The 19,010-nt window shown below is 31.5% G+C and overlaps 1 protein-coding gene across 4 annotated transcripts in view; it reads left to right on the top strand.

Moving 5' to 3' along the window:
* KaiR1D (Kainate-type ionotropic glutamate receptor subunit 1D) overlaps positions 1-19,010 on the top strand; it is a 545,285-nt gene that overhangs the window by 60,380 nt on the left and 465,895 nt on the right. Inside the window, exon 2 of one of the 4 annotated variants that reach the window (XM_085942314.1) lies at positions 1,354-1,409. The exons of the other annotated variants lie outside the window; for them this stretch is intronic. The gene's annotated coding sequence lies outside the window, so the exon portion shown is untranslated. The remainder of the gene's footprint in view (positions 1-1,353; positions 1,410-19,010) is intronic. 4 annotated transcript variants of the gene reach the window in all.

The following is a 19,010-nucleotide window of genomic DNA, read 5'->3' as shown; positions in this document are numbered from 1 at the left end:
CAATATATTCAAATTATTTGTAAAAAATCACTAGTTCTACAATTATGATAAATATATATATATATTTTTAAATGTCAACATAATAAATGTGGTATTGTGCTATAAAATAATATTTATAAAAGATTTTTATAGCTATATTTATTGATAAGCACCTACTTCTGTTTTTTTATGTTTAAGAAATACCAAAAAACCGTTATTGACATTTTCATTCGGTATTGCAATCCCTATACGACAGTGAATCGTTGCATATACATATAAGGTGAAAATACGGTCATGAAACTGGCTCAAACACTTGCTACGGATGTAACGTGCTGAAACTTCACTAAATACTATCTACATGTATGTAACAGTGTGATATATTATAATAAATAGGTTATGTTTACTTTCAAACTGGGCGACAGTGAGCTTGAATGATGGGATAACATCACACTAGTGGTAAGCGGTGAAAAAATATGGTACAAAAAATATTTACATACGGTCGAGTGAGCACAAGACGTTACTAATATAAATAAAACACTCTTATAATATGTTGTGTCACCCCAGATAAAAAGTCAGCGCCTTACACACTGGGCTACGAGGGCCGCCCCTGCATAGAAAATAACACAAATTGCGCATTATTACATTTTATCAACATCTCACGCTTCTTTCACATTATACGGCTTTGACCGTATGGCTAAAAATTTAACGGCGATATTCTTTTAGTGGCGTGATGACCCTTTTCACATTATAAGGCAACGCTTAAAAACCGAAACGGCGCCGTGTAGCAGCCGTCCATTACCTCTGTATTCACGGCGCCCGAACGGCCACCAATGACTCAGTGGTGTACGTGACCTAATGCACGCTTTTCAATGACATTGATATGGACGAAGCATCTAGAAAAAAAATGACACTCACTTTTTCGTCGGGTCTGCCGAATGGCATAATCTGTTCTAACGCCATTACAATAAAGGTGATATTGCTATAAATTCTCGATGATTTTTGTCGAGTCTGACGAATGGTTCGGTTCGAACGGATTCACTCAAATTAACATTGATACTAAAACTACACGAACTTGTTGCCGATTCGTATTTTTACCGTTCGATTTTTTTTCCGTACGATTAAAACCGTATAGTGGGAAAAAGGGTAAGTGTGACTGACTGAGCCAATCAAAAAGAATTTAGCTACAATGGCAATGGCTGAAAGTCACATCTTGTCGCGAATTTGATGGTCTCTCCTTATGTTTTTTTATGTACTGTCTGAAATAACGGTAAAATATTTAGAATTTAATGCTCCTAAGTGTCGAAAACCCCAACTCACATAAATAGGATCTAGAAAACTGCATCAAAACTATCAAAGTTTTTTTTTCAATTTCAGAAATTCAAAGCATAATATCCAGAGATAACGCGATGTAAGTGCAAGTGTCAAGGATGGTAAGTAACGATGGATATAAAATTGTACTCCAAGGTTTCCAAATTCTCTACCATGAAGGCAACTGTATCTTTTGGGTATCAGAGTAAACATTTCAAGATTACCCCCCCTAGCTTTATTTTCTCATATAATTATTATTCTTTGAAATGCCAGAAGTTTATCCGTAGAAGTGAGGATGTTTTTATTTAAATATTCAGGTATTTACACTATTCAGGTGCCTACATATATATTATGAAGTATATCTCAGTGGCGAAGGATGGAAATAGGCTGTTAAGATCGGCCACAAATAATGCACATTTAACTTTGTCAGTCACACGTATTTGTTTTCATTGAAATGAGACTACAATTATTTACAGATGGTGTTGGTTAGTTTTTAAAATTCAATTAAACCCTTCGAAAACTAAGCCATACTAGTCAAAAAATGCTCTTATATCAAAAAAATATATAAAATTGTGAAATTAAATCATGAACAACTTAGAACATTTTATAGATAGAATAATATTTTTTTATCTATTATAGTTTGGTTTAGGCAGGGCTTAATGTATTTAAAAAAATTAACCAAAAATATGTGTAGGCAATATATATTCTTAATCCCACGAAAACCAAAAAGTGTGAATGAAAAAGTGTGCACAATTTAGTCGTATCGCCCAAAATATACGAAAATTATTATGGTTTGGCTTAGGCAGGGTTTGATTGATTTTTAAAAACCATCCAACACCATCTGTTAATCGCATTCCTAGTTCAATAAAAATAAATACGTATGACTAACAAAGTTCTTACTATTCTACTATACTATTTATGACGGATCTTAACAGCCTACCTCCACCCTTCGCTGCTGGTATATATCTTATGATGAGTGGAAGGAGCTTTCATCTAGTAGTTGATCGACGCCAGCTGTTGGCTGATGATGACGGTGTGATAATACTCTATAAAATAGATTATTTTAATTTAAGAATGATGCTTATAAATTGTGAATCTAGGTACTTTATAAATATGTACCTTCTAATCATCATCAATCGCGTAGAAGATTATAATATAATATTATTGCGTAGTTATTCATAATCACCCGAGATGAGTTTCTTTCTTATGAAAAGCCGCATAAATGTATATTTTTTTCTTAGAAAATCCCGTTTAATAAAAACAGGACTCGGTTGCTAGGTACATATTTGATGACATGAATTGATGGAGGCATTTTTTTCCCTTCATCCCCTATCTTTAAGGGATGAGGCGAGATACTTGACTACGTGCGAAAGTACCTAAGATAAAAGGCTCGAGAAATTTTTAATGTACATCGCGGTATTTTTGACGAAATATCAGAGGTTTTACGGCCTCAGTGGATAATCCACTCATTTTTTTATAAAACACGAAACAGGTACGAAATGCTTTTAAAATTTATATTAATATTACTTAGATATTTAACACCTACGTTAATTTTGACAATTGGAAATATAAGTTCCTAAAAATGGTTTAGCATGAAAATTTTCACAATAATTAAAATAATAATTCTAATTGATCTGGTTTCTTTTGAGGCTTTTCTACGTTAAAATCCGATAAACCAGCTAGATCGTCGAATAATTCAATTATTGATTATGTTCACTAAAAATACTATCACAAAGGACTGGTAGGGCACCTACTAATGGAGGCCTTCATCAGATAGTGGATCAAACTTATTTGATGATTACGTATTCACAGTTTACCGTACCATATCATCCACTTTTATATTATGTAAATCTGAAGATGGGTTTACAAATGAAAACAATTTTTAATATAAACATAACTCAAATGGATTTAAGTTTCGTACTATTCTATTTGAGTTGTTTTTGCGACCCGGGATTCTTCTATTTTCAGGCACTGTGTGCACTCACCAAAAGGCAAATAAACATTGACAATGACTACTATTAACTCTAACTTATATAACGAATCAATACTATAAAGTAGATAAAAACTCCATTATCTACCTACCAAGTCATGGGTCACAATAAAATATATAACAAACCAATTATGAATAGTTGAAGTGTTTGTAAAAAAACCCCTATCTTATCAACAATAATACACTCAATAAGCGTATAATAAATTGTCAAAACCCAGTAATTATAAACAATAAATAATTACAAGATAAAATGAACTTTTTATATACCACGTTTTTAAATTTTCTGTTAAATCATATAAACTTGACAATTCTATGTATTAATAAATACTTTTTTTGTACTTGATGGAAATAGGTACTGAATAAATATTATAGAATACTGAAATGTCATTTTGACACTTCATATTGATTTCCATAGTAACGCATGTATATATTAATAATTTAGTTACTAGGACCACCCCCTTAGCAACCAATACCTAATAGTATTTTACTTTTTATGGTTTTCTTCCGAAATAACTTTTCATACAAAACAGAATTAACTGAAAATGAATTCAATTCTACTTAAAGATTGCTAAAAGTATTAAAACAATGCATCGTGTTCTGATATATTCTAAAAGTTTCAAATGTCTATCTAGTCGAGAAGTTAGTTAAAAATCGATTGCAAGATTTGTAGTGGATAAACAACCACCGGACAAACAAGAATACGAGCTAAGAAGAACGTGGTAAAATACTACACTCAAGAGGTGTAAAAATATTATCCATTCTAGAAACAATTGTAATGTATTAGGAATTAATTCAATTTCAATTTATTTTTTTAACATATTGTGGACATTACAAATTATAAGTTTAAGACGTTCACAACATGACATATAGAAACAAAGAAGTATACTTAAAACAGTAAGTGTTACATAAAAAAAGAGATACATAGTATGTTATTAAACAGTAGAAATATGTACATACAAAAATATTAATTAGATAGGTACAAGGAAGTACACCAGATGAGTTAAACAAACCCTATTTTAAAAATTTATAAAACAACGTCCACCTATACTCATCCCCACGTAGGTGGAATATATCAACACCCGAAGCAATTTCATTGAACATAGTTATCGCCCTCCCAATTGGCATTACCAGTGGCAGGTTGGTTCTGCACCTTGGGAGAATAAACAACTGATGTTCTCTATTTCTAAGATAGTTATCAGGGACACACAGGTCAACACTGCCCAGAATGGCAGAGTTCTCATTTACACCTCGTATAAGTCGAAAAAAATACGTATCCAAATAAAGATTTCTTCTAAATTGCAAACTGCAGTATGTAAGCATGCCTAAGAGAAAGTCAGTTGGATAAAGCCACGGATAGTATCCGTACAACCTCAAATAAAGGAGTCTCAAGAATTTCTTCTGAACCCTCTCCACCATAAGGCTATACTTCAACTGATGCGGTGCCCAAACAAAAAAAAGTGCCCACCACCACCCGTCATATATGCACAACCGTGGATATGCACGGCCGCTTTCTATGACGCTTTAAACGTGTCTTAAAGAAGTGATTTTAAGTGCTTATTCCGTCCCAAGACGGAGCCGCACGGGACTGATGCTGCAACCATGCACCCTAGTGCTTAAAGAAGAAATTTAAGAAAGAAAATGTTTGTTTTTGGACTGGCTCTGCTGTCCGCTGACGTTAAGCGCTTTGTGTACCCGCATACTGAGTGTCACGAAATGAAATGGATGAGTCTACAGAAGAGTCAGGACTATCCCGCTCCCCATACGACGCTGCAAATTTATCAAATGCCGCAAAGTTGGCCTCGGTTGCTACCAGATCTCCATGACCAATTGGGCCCGTGTGAGGACGGACCCTGGCAAACAGCTCCGCTCATTCGAATTCTATAAGCGGGCAATCCCAGAGGATGTGTTCAACATCTTGGTGGTCATGCCCGCAGGTACAACCCGGCCCATCTACTATCAAGCTAAACTCGTGGAGTCTGGCGGCGAAGTTGCCATGGCCGGTGAGGAACTGGCTAATCTAGTGCGAAGGTTGGAGTCTTCTAGTTTGGTGCCTGCAGAATACGTCTGGAAAAAACGGTAAATGTGCCGCCCCTTGGGAGAGGCGGTCCACCTCGCCTGCTATGCCGCAAATGCGGTCTTGTACACAATGTCACTTACAGTCTTCCTGTAAGGAACGTCCTCTGATCTCTGCAGTAGTGTCAGATGGACACCGGCGAGTGTTGTGCTGATCCCCCTTAAAAGGAGGGTGATCGATCTTCTGGCTTGTGTCCAAACAATAGACCCACTCTCAAGTCTGTTTCGAACTAAAGAATTAAATAAAAGTTTTAATACCGTAACATCCGAAAAGACCCGAGAAGTACGCATGACGAAGCCCAACATTTTAAGCGCCTTGTTACAAATGGTAACTTTATGGCTAATAAATGTCAATTTCCTCTCAAACGTAATGCCAAGATCCCTTACAGATGATATTCGTGACAGAACTCTGCCATGCATCGAGTATTGGAATAACAACACTTTTGAGGCTCTGGTAAACGACAAAAGATTGCATTTATCAATATTGAATTCTAGTTTGTTACGCCTGCCCCAATCTAATATATTATCTATATCTATTTAGAGCTGACGACAATCGTCCAAGGTGACAACTTCCAAAAAGAGTTTCAAGTCATCAGCGAACAACAAAAACATAGCATTTTTTATTACCAATGCTATGTCATTTATAAAAATCGTGAACAGCAACGGCCCTAAGTTTGAGCCCTGAGAGACACCAGAAAATGTGTAAAAGGTCTGTGACTGATAAAGGCCGTACGACACGTATTGTTGACGGTTCCTAAAATAACTCCCGAATAGCCTCAAAAATCGATCAGACAATCCAATAAGTTGGAGTTTTTCCATCAGGACATCATGATCGACTTTGTCAAATGCTTTCGAGAAGTCATTGTAAGAACAGTCAACCTGGTGGCCTCTATCCAGTGCCGATGACACATAATTGGTAAATACCATCAGGTTAGTTTCCGTTTATCGGCCTGCTCTAAATCCATGCTGTTAATGGAGTTAACTAATGAGACATATCTATGATATCAGTCTTTAGAGGTTATTATATAAACAATTAATATTCTTACATGATACCTACTATTTTTGTAATATTATTTCTAAAATTTAACAAATTCGCAAAATAAACGCACCTAATATATTATATATGTATATATAACTGGAATCCAGTATAATTTAAAACGTTTATTTCATATGGAGTACAATTAAAACGAACAAGTTTCAAATATTTTACAGTAAATTGAATTTGTTTTCATGATGCTATTTACCATAAGGTGAGTGTGCACTGTAACACTTCACCGATCTAAAACAAATTTCTTGCCTTATCTGTTAACTTTTTGGTGTAAAACAGGTATTATAATTCACATTTTAAGTGTTTTTGTTACAATACATTGTGTTTACGACTTAATGTAACACGGAACTGCCTTATTTCTGGCTTCGGCGTGATGTGAGAAACGCAAAGCGGAAGTTTGTATGGAGGCGTTTCCATCAATCATCTTATTTCATTGTGTAGCTTAATTTGGCATGAAGTTATATTATTAGTAGACTATTTTTAGGAAGATTAGTTAACCTTAAAAAAAATAGATACACAAAGTCTACCATTTTGACCAAAATAAGATTATTCTTCATTTTCTTCTTGAACTATCAAATTTTTGTTTGTTATCAAGAGTCGGTAATCGCTTAAACCCAAGGCGATCGTCACGTGTTACCCGGGACAGTTTAGCGGGGCTGTACTTGCACCAATGTCAAAACAAAATACGTATTTTTATAAAATAAATATTTTCGTTTATTTGATTACTTTTTAAAGTTATATTTCTTTTGGCGCGTTTGGGAAATCAGATCAGAGTGTATTTTTAGCGTGTGACATGTAACACATAATTAATTTTTTCACACGAAAAAAACGCACTACTTTTACGCCACGGTTTGGTACTGCAATCGTGACGGTTATACAGTATTATATTATAGTTGAGAATTGTTCCGTTGCCTAGGCAGCGAAATTATTACTGTCGGCCATTTGCAATTCCTTACATATGTAAACAAACGATTAAACGTCAGAGTGAAAGATGGTACTTTAAAAATAAAAACAACGAGAAACCATTATATAATTTAGTAATATAAGTTAAAGTGTATAGAAATAAACTAACGGCGTTCCAATAAGTGGTCCTTTTTCTTGAGTGTGTAATTTAACAAGATAATTAAGAGCTAGTGAAAGAATCTAGTTTATCACAAGTTTTGTTTTTGTTTTGTTACGCCAAAGAAGTATAACTTCTAACGCGTGTACATAAGTACACACACCGATTTTTTTATTCAACGAATAAATCACAAGATTCAAGAATGTAACATTCTAATTATTGAACATACATAATTTTGAAGACACTTCTGAGAAAATATATTATAACCAATAGAAAGATAGCAAATAGAAGCTCAATTTGGAAAGCGCTTCAGAAAGTATTACAAGAGACATTTTAGTTAAAATTAGTCGTAATTAAGTATGGTACCTTTAGCATAGTGGTATATTTGCGTGGGCGCGAAACCCGAGATATCCAGGTTCGATTCCTGCGGGGTGCTTACTTTTTACAAAAAGATTTTTTCTATTGGTTATAATATATTTTCTCAAAAGTAAGTCTGAATGGAAGGTATTTTTTAAAAAACAATAATGAAAGTTTTAGAGATTTTAAATATCAAACAAAATATCTAAATATTATAGAAATAAAAGCAGTAATCGTCTCTTTTACTCACTTTATTCTTACGAGGTATTACTAATAATTCTAAAATTATTTATATTTTTCTATTCATTTAAAAATTATAACTGAGAAAATAAAATTGTAATTGATAATATAACGGCAAAATTTTCTCCTTTACAAAAATTCACGCAGTTGGAGCAAGCCTGGCAAAAGTGGCATGACGCATTTCTGCGCCAATCTTTTTTTGTACACTTCGTAAATACATTATAAGCATATTATATTATTATTTAAAAAATATATGTATATGGGAACACTATAAAACTAAATCATTACAATCAATAGTTGCCCCTGCACGAAAATGCCAATAAAACTACATATAATTTAGATTTATTACACCAAAAATGATTGTCTTAATTATTCTTACAATCAGGCGTTTGTTTCGGTGGCAAAATATAACGGATTGTAACTAGTGACCACCATAAAATACTGCGTATTCCTCTTCTAAGTGTACCGTTCATCTTTCCTTCGATAAATTCGATTACTTTTAACTTTGTCCTATTATAATGATGTCAATGTTGATGTTATTCTATAATTTGCCATTCAGTTAAGGATGTCAACATTAGTCATCATGTCAGTCAAACGGATTTTGTAAATACGTCGATACAGTTCTATTTACGGAGATATATTTTTATTTAAATATATAATATCTAGAAAGCAAACAAGAGTGAGAGATTTGACAGAGGTCACCAAATTGATGAAATGGCGGTGGGCCGAACACATTGCACGGCGAATGGACGGCCGCTGGACGAATGCAGTCGTTCAGTGGTACCCGAGGGGCACTAAGCGGCCACAGGGGCGCCCCAAAACCCGCTGGATTGACGAACTTGTCAGGTTTGGTGGAAGTACGTAACAGAGAAAAACAAGGAACCGAGAAGAGTGGAGGGAGCTGGGGCAGGCCTTCATCCAGCAGTGGATCGACCCCAGTAAAAAAAATATATATATAATATCTAGAGAAATTTTACAAAAACTACAGTTAACTACCAAAATCACTAATATTTGTCATTATATAGCCTTGAGAAGCTGTTTCTGGAAAGCTCCTACCACTGTTTTAAACGGAGTTTTTTTTCAAAAATTAGTCCACGAAAATCAATAAAACTTTATGGTGGGATATTAGAAATTAAAAATTATTCATCATAAAAAATATGCATATTATATTTAAAAAAAACACCTCCGATGTGATTAAATTGATAATGTATAGTAGAGACAAAAACCTGCAATATAACTACAAACTTGAAGGTGTTTTGTAAATCTGTGATAATAAATGATTGATAATATTATAACATATTATAACAAGTAATATAAAAGCTCAACATTTTATTATTTTATTTGTGTATTTTTCAGTGTGAATATTTTTTTGTTTCTTACACACTTTCGGCTTACCCGAAACTGAAGATTGGTGAACAATGACGATAATTCAAGACTATTTGGAGGAACTCTAAAAAAGAAAAACTATTTTTTTGATTAATATGGTAATAATATAGGTATACTAGACTAGACGATGGCCTCGCGGCTTAAGCGTTGTACCATAATACCGTGGGTTCCAGGTTCAAATTCTGGGTCTGGCAAGTACGCATATTGTTTTTCAATTTGTGTGTGAGTCAGGGTATCGACCTAATATGTTGACATCCATTTCTCGTATAAAACAAAATCTGTTAATGCAAACCTCTACTCTGTGGAGGCCCATATGATCTTATAAGGATCGGACATGGTCGCAAAAAAAAATATAATATGCTTTTCAGAACATTGTTAGTATCGTTTGATTGCTCAAGGAACATCATACTATGTGATATAAAACTAGTTTCGTAATAGCCACTACCTTATAAATAACGTTATGAAGCCCTGTAAAGTCTTTATGTTTACGGACCAGCCAAGCTAAAGTTATAAACAGTTTTAATTTCTTGGTGCAAGCCAACATAGTAACTAAGTTACAAAGAGGAAATCGCAAAGTTTTTCTCTTTGAAAATCAACTCATATTTTGAATTACTAACGCGATGAAGTTTTGAGTTTTTCAATTCGATTAAATATGAAAACTTAATTTTTAATTAATTACTTTATTACTTATATTAGATTCAACACCCCCTTATTCGAAAGAAAATGTAAACATACACTTTATTATGACGTATTAATTATGACCATTCTAATGATTATCAATAAACAGTCCTCTAGGATAGGATGTACATCTCAACAATATTCTTAGTATTTTGGATACCTTCCCACTCACACAAAAGAGAGGAATTCCATCTCCACTTATTCATTACTATTTATTTCTTGGGGAATTTGGTTTCCTGAAAGCTCTACCATTAGTTATATCACTAGATGTCTGCCAATCACGGCATCAGACTGACAAAGTATAGTTGTGGCTTCAGATGTCAACAATCGAACCGAAGATAGTCAAATTTTATCCTTTTCATTTTGTCTCTCTGTTCTCCTCTCTCAGATGGGCACTCAATATTCAAAAAATTAGTCAAGCACACTTTGTGCATGGCTTGTCTTGAGTAACTGCTTCTGAAAAATTCTATATATGGTAAAAACAACTAAAGGTGTCTCACATCAAATAATAGAGATTTGTGATTTGTCCGTATTTGGTTAGTGGGAAAATTAGATAGCCATATCTAATGGTTTCAACTTAGAGCTATATAATGCATGTGAAACGCAGTGGGTTACTGGCTATCGACTACCTTTCAATTTTGCAAACTACACTTTGATCATCAAAATGCAGCTAAACTGAACGCAGAATACAAACACTGTGATACTGATCACATCACGCATGACACAATGTCATGACTTAACCGATGCCACTATAAATTCTCTGGCTATTGCATCCCGAGGCGTCCCAACCATTGTCTGCTTTCCTAACACCTTTTTTTACGGTTGGTAAAACGTTGGTGCAAACGAGCTGGTTATGAACTAAGCAGTAGTTCTGTTTCATCTAATTGTGTAGAATAGCACTAAATACGTATTTTCTTTGACCGTCTCCGATTTAATAAGACCATATAGGCCTACATAGAGTGGAGGTTTGTATTGAAAGATTTAGTTTTTACGAGAAATGGATGTCAACCACTTGCTCAGCCTATTAAGTCCATACTCTGACTCATACACAAATTGAAAAACAATATGTGAACTTGCCAGACCCATGATTCTACCCTAGAGCCCACGACGCTATAGGCTGATGCTTAAACCGCGCGGCAATCAATTTTTAAATCGCAATAAAATGCGGTTGTTGATAACGCGTACATAACATTTTTAGTAAGTATAATACATATAATAAAATTGTGGTAATCTTGATTATTGTTTTATTATAATTTCATTAGGAATGTTTTCCAATTATAAATATTATTGTATTGAGCAGATAAGCGACCTTTGCGGCATTGGTTATGAAATACAGCACAGAATAATACGAAATTATCATTATTAATGGTATTCTCAGACCCTGGTATCTGATATGAGATCGTTTTATGGAGAAATAGGAATTATCAATAAGGACTCGCAAACAAAGTGAAGCTAACAAACGATTTTATCTTCAACAACAAAAGCTATACAAAACAAAGGGCAAATGCGAGGTTTTTTGGATCTGAAAGCTTCTCCAAAAAACCTTATATAGAATATTATTATTACCCACCATTACTGTATACGGTTTTACCCAGTATGTATATATTATAATGACTATAATTAGATACGTATATAAAAACATACAGCTGATTTTAACATTTGACGTAATACTTATTGTACTTTTGATTACTCTGCACGATTTTTTTTTATGATTATTAAAATTTTTTATAAACAATTTGAAAACATCTTATGCATATACACACTAGAAAAAATCATTTTGTAGGAAGAAAAATACGACACCCGATGGGACTTGAACCTGTATCTGCTGGATTCGTGCCAGTACTGCAGAAGAGAGAAACATTTATACATCATTATATTCATCAATAGTCTTACTAAAATATAATGTACTCATATATATCTATCTATACACATAATAAATAATTTAAGTAGCTTTTTTCAAAGAACTCCATTCTAAAATATTTTAATTTATTTTATTTTGTAAACTGTCAATTCATGGTGGAACTGCATTGTATTGTTGTTTTAATTTATTAAAACGCATTTTTTTGTAGTACTTATAAATAGCAGTGATTAAAAGTGGAATAAGTACTGCGTTAAATTGCGTTTTATTAAATTAAACCTAAATATTTTAAATGTGAGTAAGAATAGTTCTGACGACATGTTTTCAGTATCTACGAAAACTAAAATGAAATCACAAGAGACCCTGTAAGATGAGACAATAGTGTGCCTTTTATTTACTTGTCGAGATATTACAATTAAATAACAAATATGAAAAAAAACTATATCGCTTACTATATTATTAAAAAATCAATAAATTTAAAAATAATAACTAATTAAGTATACGGCTGATGTTGTGCTACGAATTTGTAAATTAATGACTGTTTATTTATAATTTTCCACTTAATTTTCAATGTCCTCCACTGTTCTTGGGTTAGAAAACCTTACATCAGATCCCTCCAGTGTCCACATTTGGAAACCGACATGGAAACAGTTTCACGTTTTGTCCCCTTTTGTTTTATTTTCCATCACACTTGAAGAACGCCAATTTTTATGCAATATAATGTTTTATTAAAGGGAAAAAAACATTTATCATGCTATGCGCTTATGTGAACAAAATAGAAATAAAACGACGACTCCTTTAAACATAAAATAAAAAATCATATTAAATTCTCCAAGTAAATCATTTTTGATTCCGTGAGTACTTTTTCGGGAGGTCATGCGAACACAAGCCTTCATTCTAAGAGAATAATAATTCTTAATCTTCTCTTTGCATTATCTTTTATATCGTAAAATGAGTTTTTTGAAAGCCTTTGTTGAGCATTTTTATCATTATGCAATGCTCAAACTCAACTACGTAATAAAAAAATAGGTTATTTGAATCATCATCATCAACAGCGGTCGGTCATTATATCAATCGTATATTAAAATAGTAAATTCTTCGATCGGTCTTAGAGTAATAGTTTAGCACCTTTTTTCATACAGACTACAATTTTCTACTCGCCAAGTGACATATCCGGCTAATTGCAATTGCATTAACTTGTTGTATACAGCATTGGGGACTATTATATTATGTTTGTGTTATAATTATTCATACATATTATAATACATTATTCATCTTTCATTTCCAATATAACTCTTCCTTATACGTCTTATTCCATTTGAAACATTTTTAATAATCCAGATTTAATCTTTTAGCATCGTTAACCACTGTATATTATAATATACGTTTCATTTTTATTACCTATGAAAAATATACCATTGATAAAAGTTTGAGTTACTTATTGCTTAAATGTATACTAAGTTTACATAAAAAACAGATAGTGAAAATACATTATTGCGTTGCCAAATACGGTTTTTTCACTTTATAATAATCTGTATCACCAAAAATGTGTCTAAAGTGTGCCTATTGTCTTGGTAAAGAGACACCGTCACCCCACCTTCTTCCGTTTTCTTTAATGAGTAGGTAGCGAAGACGAGAGGTATCACTATGTAAAAAATACGTACAATAATTATTTCGTACAGATAAAATTAAATTCTGTTAACCAATTATACTTCAGTAGCTATCAAGCTTTACAATATAATAGGTACCTACTCCAAAAGTTTATACAATTTACTAAATCCAGCTTTTGTTATACTGAAAGCTCCAACAGTAAGTGAACTAGCTTTGCGATGATATGATCAAATAATGTAATACACCCACTCATGGAATCTGTTCACAAAGTCCGTACGACTATTGTATCAAAGCTCTCTCTATATTCGATTTTCAATAGAATTGCATTTACCTATTTTTCCAATACATTAATACAGGCAATTCTATTGTTGGACAAATAAAGACAATGAAACATTAAAAAGGGTTATGTCCATAAATATTTTACGTTCAATCCTTTGATCACAAAAGAAACAAAAGGTAGTTTATGTTCACATCAATTTTCAAACAAATATTTTTTAATATACTAGATATAGGTATTATTGTGGATATGAAAAATTGTTTGTATGAAGGTATTTTTTAAATTCTTTTTACTCACAGGGTGACATAATAATATTTGTTTGACGTTCTTAAGCAATTGTGAAGGACCAAGAAGTTCTGCGTAGTATTTAACCTCGAAAACTACAGATCTTGGTCACATTATGAAAGGAAAAAAGAACCTTCATCATTTCACAACTCATTATCTAACGAAATGTCAACGTTAGTCCTGTGGGACGACGCCACATTCCATGCTTTAAAACCTTGGTGACAAATTCCAGGTAGGTATCAGACGATAAAACAAAGATTTTCCTAATGGGAATTGACCTTCAAATCGGGAAGGCGAAGAAGGCAAGGAGAAGAATAATAAAATAAGTGCGATCGAGTTGGAGTAGTGGCAGAACATACTTCTTCAAAACTGCATAATATATGGTGATTTCAATCCTCATAGCTTTATCATATTCATGCCTTGTTTATTTCAATTTGTGAATACAGAAAAAGATCCTAACGAGTTAAATGAATGGCTGCCAATCTTTTCTCGTGACTGAATTCAAGAAAAAAAAAATGGTGCAGCTATAATTAAATTATCAGTGGAAGTGAATTTTTCACCATTATTGCAAACGGGAGTTTGAAATGAAAATATTCATGTATTTTAATTAGCTTGGAAATTAATAACTAATTACTTATGCCAAAAACCATATTTTTAGATTATTATTAAACTTTGAATAGGTATTGTATAGGTATTGTACTGTATTTTTTTACGTTACATATTCCATAAGGATTAATTTTTATGATTTGACTTTGGCTTAATACATCTTCATACTGTATGATCACAGAATAGATGGTACTAGTCGGTTATCCCGGATACAGCGGCAAACGCATTTTTAAAATAGCCGATATACTGGATTATTTGTTAGTTTGGGTTAGTTTAGGTTAGGTTGGGTTAGGTAAGGTTAGGTTAGGTTAGGTTATTGTAACAAATAATGCACTACCTATATCGGCTATTTTAAAAATGTGTTTGCCGCTGTATCCGGGATAATCGACTAGTACCGTCTAGTTATATGCCTGTTTTATTTAAAGATTTGTTTTATGTATGTTTATCTGTGTTTATTTAGAACATAAAATAAAATGCTGTTTTTATTTATCCATTACAAATACCTAACGGATGAAGCTATAGAAACTATAGAGATAACAATAAACATATAAGTAGAAAACTCATGTAAATTTAGAAACTCATACTTGATAAAACTTGCATGTGACCAAAATATGTGTTATCCATAAAATTATGTTTACCCGTGGTGAATTTAATACAGAGCCATAAACGGATTTTTATTGTAAAATAATTCACAAAGTAAATGTTTAAAAATACTATTTAGATAATTGTAATGAACATAGCAAATAACAATACAAAAAATTATATATAGGTACCAATTAAAAACGTGTTTTTTACCATTCATAATACTGTTTGAGTGGAATGAGAGTAATGTTAACAGATATTACAATTCGCTACCATTATGCAGGAAGTCGAATACGTTTCTACAGTTAAAATTAATTAGAACGAATCATTTAAACCAACACGTAATATGACACGTTTCAATTAGGTGTTGGAACACATTTACACGGATGTCAATAAATTCATCTAATTACTTAGTTGTTTTGAAAGTGCCACAGTTATAACATCTCTAAACACAACTTTTTACTATTGTAAGCAGTTATTTGTTATTTTATCCAGTTGCTGTGCTTTTTTCCGTTTGTTCAAGTGAAATTCGTTAATACAACCATCGTGATCTTTAATGCTACTTTAATTTATGTTTAAACGATATAATTAATAGATTATGCAGTTTTAATCATTTTGTTTTAAATTTATTCTTACAAATGTTTATTATTTGATGTTTTTAAAGCAAACGGTTGCATCTTTTATATTTTCCGAAAAAAGATATTTCTCAATTTATTATTTAAAAATACATTACTTTTAAGTTGACAAAATAATTTTAATACAAATATTACATCAAGCCAAACTCTAATAAACATAATAATGTAAATAGTTAAAAATTATTCTTATTTTAGTATTGCATGAATATGTGAAACAATCTATAAAAAATATATTCAAAACAGTAGGTATAAGCATTTTCAATGACACAGAAGTGAGTTACCAATTAAATTTCTATATATTTTTTAATTAAAGGTAAATAATTTAATTAATATTAAATATTATTATTTAATGAATAATGATTTATGGTTTTGCCTTAATAAAGATCGTGGTATTTTGTTTAATGATCATGATGTGTTTTTTGAAACCATGGATTAACTTCAGATCATTTGTTTATCTTAGAATAACTGATTGTCATTTAATGAGTTTTGAAACGAAGTAGTGTTATAATTTACAGGTGTTTATTAACCGATCATGGAAAATATCATGTATATTCAAATAAAACACGTTAAATATTACGGAATTCACAGTTGATATAATATAGGTAAATAATAAAGTGTATTAAGAATTTTTATATATCTACCTACTATATAAACATTTATAATAAATTAATCATATAAAGTTGTCAAATGTATTTCTATAAATTGCTTGTTGTTTTAAATAATTTCATATTATATTCTTGAAATGGTCCGTAACATCGTCCGGGTGAAGCGCGAAAATAAAAAGGAGACGTAGGTACATACCTGTTATCCAAATTAAAAATTATTTATTTTACATATTATGAACATGACAAATTATACATTCAAAGCGTTCATGACATAACATAAAAAATAAGTGTTAACAATAATATTATGTATTGAAATATATAGGGTGCCATTTTTTTTTAAATAATAAAAACAAATGTAAACTTAATCACTCCGAGCAAACTAAGTTGATCGAAACTATCTAAAAAACTTATAAAACTACATTAACCTAAACTCTACTGACGTAAGTGGAATATATCAATATCCGAAGCGATTTTATTAAATACAGTTATTGCACTTCCAAATTGCATTACTAGTGGCAAGATAGTTCTGCACTTTAGGAGAACAAACAACGGATGCCACCAATTTCCGCCAGCAGTTTCCTTTTACGCCGCGGATCGGAAAAAATATGTAGCTAAATAAAATTATAATATTATACACAACGAAGATTTTTTTAAATCGACCGAGATAGAAAACGAATACATCCCTTTTACCCGCATCTCACCACTTCGCCGCTGCTATTTGGCCACTTTACTATTCGTGACTAATTTTGACAAGTAATTTCAAAACATTTTGAGTTATCAAGTTGAAAATCAAAGAAAATGATGCAATCAATGTCAGGTCAATCAGATAAATAAAAATTTAAATAATACTAATCAAGTATGTAGTTTATAAGTAGAGTTATAATGAAGCAGAAAAAAATACTAGTTTTGCGCTACATCATGAAAATAGTCAAAACACTGATCAAAAGAGCAAAAGAATATTATAATATTTAGATTTCATAGAACAATAATGTTAGTATGTATTAGTATAGATTATGTATTATTTAAATTGAAATAATAGTTAACAGTATTAAGAATTCTTATTCTATACACTGGCCATCCTATTTTTTTTAAGTTTTCTTGACAGCTTATTCAAAACAAGCATCGGTAAATCTAAGTTCACCGTCTACTACGTTCAATATTTTCTTTCCATTTGTCATTGCAACACTTTATTTATGTCTTGCACAATAAAGCATAGGAAATTACGTATCGTACAAATGTTCTAAGTTATAGATAACTCTGTCGTTTGGATCATTTGAGATAATATATTAAAACTTCTACTGTAAGTATATTTTACATTCACAATAATATAATTAATATATTTATTTACTAATGTTATTGTTCAAACGTATAATATAGGTATTTTAAAAGTAGTCTATATTCGAATTATGAAATAGGAAAACAGACGAGATTATTACTTTTTTGTATCATTTTAACATAGCAATAAATATTACTTTATAACATAAATGCGTGTATGGTGTGAATATACTGATAAGTCTAAAATATCATTTCTCAGAGCAACTATTTTTGTAATGTTAGTTTTTGATGGTAAAATGACATGTAGAATTTGCCAGACTCAGGATTTAAACCCAGGACACTCGACATTGTGACCCAACTCGGTAACCGCTCGGCTTAAGTTTTACAAAAAAAATGTAAATTATATTAAATTCGACAGGTTGTTTTATTATTCGATAGCCATTTTGCTTACAACTAACAGCATTACCAAGATTACAAAAATAAAAGACTTTTCTACACTTTGGTATAAAACTCAAATAGATGGCATCATCTCTTTCACTCACTTCTGGACTATAAATACAAGAATAATTATATTATACTAAATTCAAAACCGTATTAATTTAAATCAATTAATTTATTTATTTTATTTTCGTGCTGGTAATTAAATATTTTTTTCGTGACTGAGTACGTATCTTTTCATGCCCTCTAAACTATCATTATTATACAATTAAGCCCATAGTTACTAATAGGTGTAAACAAATAATTAAATCTGACCCACTAATTGACGACAATGTTTATATAAAAATTCATACAAAATTTTTATTAATAACGGCAAAACGTAGATAATATGATTTTCAATAATGATTATCATAATAGTTGGATAATTCTATATTACTTTCAAACCATTATAGTTTTTCAACTTGAGTCTCTTACTTTTTAGTCTAATAATTATTAGCACCTAAACCCTAACTCAATTAACATTTTATTAATATATCACATTTTACTTATACTTTACTTACTGTTATATTATATTTATATAATATAACAGATAAAATGATAATATTTATTAAATAAGATAAAATAAATTAAATATATCTTTAAAAATATACAATGTTTTGACCATTAACTGATTTATAAAACATATCTATAACTTGACATTTAGCACACATGAAAAGGCA

This window comes from Rhyacophila brunnea, unplaced genomic scaffold (genome assembly GCF_057557595.1).
Source record: "Rhyacophila brunnea isolate RB1 unplaced genomic scaffold, BYU_Rbru_1.0 scaffold_14, whole genome shotgun sequence".
NCBI classification, from domain to species: Eukaryota; Metazoa; Arthropoda; class Insecta; order Trichoptera; family Rhyacophilidae; genus Rhyacophila; species Rhyacophila brunnea.
This window is presented reverse-complemented; position numbering and strand designations above follow the sequence as displayed.